Below are 4,865 nucleotides of genomic sequence, written 5' to 3'. Positions count from 1 at the left end.
AAAAAAAAAAAAAAAAAAAAAAAATCTCATCAAAACTGTGAAACGGGTACAAAATTTTCATCCAGATCTCTAGAGAATTGCAATGAATACTTCCATCGGATCTGATGAAATCAGAACGTAAAGCGAGCGAATCTAACATTGGAATAAGAGGAACGAAGAAGCAGGAACCAAAAGGAGAAGGAAGATCTCGACGATATTTTACCTTTGAGGTGGTTTCAGAGCTGAAGATGAGTGATGTGCTTGCGACGACGATGGAATTGGAACTGTTGAAGAAGAAAACGCGAAGGGGTCTGATTTTATTTCAGAATTTTGCACAATGAGTAGTCGAGATTCGAGAATATTGTAAATTAAACCCCAAATATTTAATTTTGAAAAAAAAACAAATGTATGAAATAGGCATCTCTAAATTTTTTTTTTCATTTCATCTTAAGGGTGTGAATGGTTGCAGCGGTTGAGACGGGCAAATCCATTTGCGTATTAAATCACTTTTTATGTATCATTCATTAAGTGTAGTCCGCAGTGGTACGGTGCAAATAAAACAGAGACAAAACTGCAGCGCACCAATTGCGGACCGCTTTTGCTTACAAATAGAGTTGGACCGCAGCGGTTCGTTATCCAAACTTCAAGCAAAGCGGTCTGATCTGCAGACGAATTTGTCCGTCCCGACTGATGTTACCAATCAGGCCCTAAGTATTAGGCCACCACAGATTCGTCCAACAACTCAATTCTCATTTTTTTTTCTTTATTTCATCATAAATATTAGGTCACCACGAATAGGCCCAACAACCCAATACCGCACGCTACAGGAAAACCATAAACATTTTACATATAAACTCTTTTTAAGGTTTGTTTTCCGTTTCCGAAACATGTTGAAAATGGAAAATCGTGGAAACACATAAACAAGTCACTAAACATGATTCCTAGAATTTTCTGTTTGGAAACACGATGGAAGCGCGACGGAAACTTCTTTTTTTAGTTTGGAAACTTATAAATAAATAATTTAGAATATAAGAATTCATGATACATATTATATATAAATATGTAATAGGGGAATAGTCACAAATACCATGGTTTTGTGTTTTTAGGCCAAAAATACCACAAGGTCCTCAAATTTCCGTTTGTGAAATTTGCTACTAACACAATTGACTAAAATAACCTTACTCAACATACTTTTGTTTCTTGCCTCTCAGACAAGTCTCAGAAACTTTGATCTCCTCGGCTTGCCTCTCGACTCGCCTCACGAACTTCGATCTCCTTGCCATTGCAGTGTTTGCCTCACCTTGTTTTGTCGCCAATATGCCATCTCCTCATGGTGTACTTCGTTTGCTTGTAAGGATCGAAATTGTGGTTACCTCAAACACTCGTTGTTTCACGGTCATCTCCTCGCCTTCCCTTACCTGAAGAGATCTGATATAGAGATTGCTTAGATTCTTGTCCCCTCGCCAATCTCTCGTCGTCAGTCTAACGTCATCGGTCTATCATCGTCGTCGGTCTGTCTTTATGGTTCTCCTTCTTTCTCAATCCCTCTTTCCCACATGACGCTTTATCATCGTGTCTTCCTAAGTAAGGGTTGTATCTATTTTCACTTGCTATTCTCGTTACATTGTAGTAATTTTAAGTTTTATGTGTGTGTGATTTTCACTTTTCTAATTTTCAAAACCCTAAACCAATTGGGTGCAAATTATAATAGATTCTTATGGGTTCTACTAAAATTTCAGTAAATTTTAATAGCTTCTATTTTGTGGATTGTATTCTCTATGTAATGATTTGGTTTTCCTAAACTAGTACACTATTTGCGGATTTTGTTCTCCGTAAAACAATGGTGATGCTAGTTTAGTTGGATACAATGGTGATGGTAGCTTTGCTAGTTTTGTTGGATCTAATGGTGATGTTATAGTTATGATAGAATATGGTTGATTTTTGCTACCGTAATTGTTGATGTCAGACCATGTTATTAACCTTTGTTGCTTGTGTATTGATTTGTTTTTAGCCACTAGTAGTCTTATACCACATTATCACCTTTATTGCTTGTTGCTTGTGTATTGCTTATTGTTTATTGATTGTTGCTTGTTGCTTGTGTATTGATGTGTTTACGAATCACATTTGAAATTTAGGAAGCATTGTTGATAATTCAGGAAGCCTTGTTGAGAATCCCGGAAGACTTTCGTCAATAGATTTTGACTTCAACTTTTATCGCATACATGGGAGATTTTTTTTCTTACAAATGTCGCACTGCCTAAGCTCCATTTCAGAATTGAAGAGGAACCAAATTGTACTTGAGAAGCACAGATTGTATAAGTCCCCTACAAAAATAACAAGATACCCCATGATGTTGATATGTTTGTTAATTATTGTATTAAGATATTATGGTAGGTAGCTATGTTTTCACCACAATCCCATAATTTTTTTGAATCAAATATATAAGAAGGTTACAAAACCAAGGCTTCCATAAACGGTTGGTTTAATAATTCATTACAGAATAGATATGAATTAAACATTAAGAAATGATTTTTTTGAGATTTATGAAGACTTCTTTAAATTTCAGGATGACCTTCATAAAACAAAACAAAAAAAAAACTAAAAACATCAACTAAGACACAAAATCAAACCATTTACCTTAACTGGTGGATCAATCTGTAATACATTGAGGCAAAAACAGAAAATAAAGAGATTAACACATTTTTTTAACTTAAAAAAGATTCCATAATGTTTATGAAAGATATCTTAACATTTAAGATGACTTCCATTAATTCAGGATGACCTTCACAAATTTAGGATGACTTTACTAAGCTTAAGCGATTCCTTAAGCACCAAAATTACTAAGCTCATCATGAAACTGAATAACCAGCTGAGTTATATCCACCTTCCACAACTTCACAAACAACCTTGAGCACAAGCGTACCTATCCTTCGACATGTTACCATTTCTGAACACAATCTCTAATCTTTTGCAAAAGCCTCACACTCACTTTCCATTGGTCCCTGAGAACAAGCGTTAATATCCTTAGTATATTCATCACCTCAAGTCTCTCTCACTGTTACACACAAACGATTTAACTCAAGTTCTTCTTGAATCTTTATGAAAAATGTATATATGACGACATTCCGCACATACACTGGTGTAGAATCTTCTACCATCCTCTTCATCCTTGGAGATAGACAATAGCTATGTTTGATATAATTGACTAAACAATCAAGTACGAAATCTTCAATTACCTTATCAGCTAAAACCTTATATGTGTATTCTCATCTAGTTCTTCCTCTCGAAACAATTGCAAAATCTCAGTCTTCTTCATCATTGTGTTTCCACTCTCCACAAACTGAGTACAACTCAACCATATACACAAAAATGTAAACATTCACAACGAGATACACAAATGTAACCTAAACCAAATATATAGGATTGATAAACACTAATCAAATTTGAAATCACCTTACAAATCCAAAGCAACATCTCTTTACGACTGAGAAGAATCTGAAATTGCAAGGAGAAATCTGATATTGGCAACGTCGGCAACGTCAAAGCTAGACGGAGCCATCATATATAGTCAGAGACGACAGAGCATAACAGCTAATTAAACACAATACATTGAGCATAATCGAATCACTTTTCCAAATAATAAATCTCAAGATAACTAAGATACAAGAGTAATGCAGAAGAGATCAAATAGAAAACTAAAATGACGACATCAAAAAGAGACGAAGACGAATGACGTTGTAGCTAGATCGCAAAAGCTTCTTTAGATCTCGCCGGAGATAATAGAAAACAACGACGAATACCATAAAAAGGTCGAAAACGACGAAATCACAAAAGCTTCGTCAGATCTTGCCGAAGACCACAAAGAACGATGTCATAGCTAGATCGTAAAAGATTAGTCAGATATCGCCAGAGACCAAGACGCATACCGTAGAGAACCCGAGAACGACGAAATCGCAAAACTTTTACTCATTTTTGGTGTATAATACAGGGGAAAAAATAGTCTTTCTATTGAATAAATAATTGTATTAATGGAAAATTAAGGAATGCGTAATTAGGAACTAAAACTATGTTTGATGGTATTTTGGAGCATTTCTCTATATAATATTATTAGTATTTTAATTCAACTATTTAATATTTATGTTTTGACTTTGTGCTGTTTCATATATTCCTTTAAATATGATTTTTAAGTTTGATGTTTTATTATATATACATATACATACGTTTTCAAAATGTTTCATTTCCTCATTTAAGGAAAATTCTCGTTTTCAAAACGTTTGCCTTCTGCATATCTGTTTGTATTTCCATGCAACCTAGCTAGTTTTCAACTTAACAATTTGTTACCTTAATAGAGATTAAACATATCATCACAAAATTATACCATATGGATAAAACTGGAAATATAGTTTGTCATCTTTGCGTTAAATGTTATAATTACCATACCTTTTTTTTTGTCAACCACACATTAATTAAATTATTACTCTATGATTGATAGCGCAATAAGGAAAAAAAATAGTTTTCAAAAATAACTTTCGAAACAAAAAAATTTGGAAGAACAAGGTAAACAATCTGTTTTATAATTACAAGGCTGAAAGATCTTTAATAAGAAAAACAAAGGAAAAGAGACACAAACCAACCTAAAATCAGATAGGAGGTTGGAGAAAGCTAGTCACTCTTTAAGAGATTGCAGCATCGCGACCAGCTCTACACATTATGAGCCAAAAACCTGACAATTATAGAAAGAATTACTCAAATGTTATCCAAAAGTTGGTTTATTACTCAAATCTATAAATCTTTTGAAAATTACTAGAATGTTTAGTGTCCTGGGTGTAATTACAATTTACCCCTTGGGTTTTGTTTTCCGAATTTGAGTAAAAAAAAAAAAAAAA

The sequence above is a fragment of the Camelina sativa genome, chromosome 2, assembly GCF_000633955.1.
Source record: "Camelina sativa cultivar DH55 chromosome 2, Cs, whole genome shotgun sequence".
In the NCBI taxonomy this organism is placed as follows: Eukaryota; Viridiplantae; Streptophyta; class Magnoliopsida; order Brassicales; family Brassicaceae; genus Camelina; species Camelina sativa.
The sequence above is the reverse complement of the archived record's forward strand: the minus strand, read 5'-3'. Positions refer to the sequence as shown.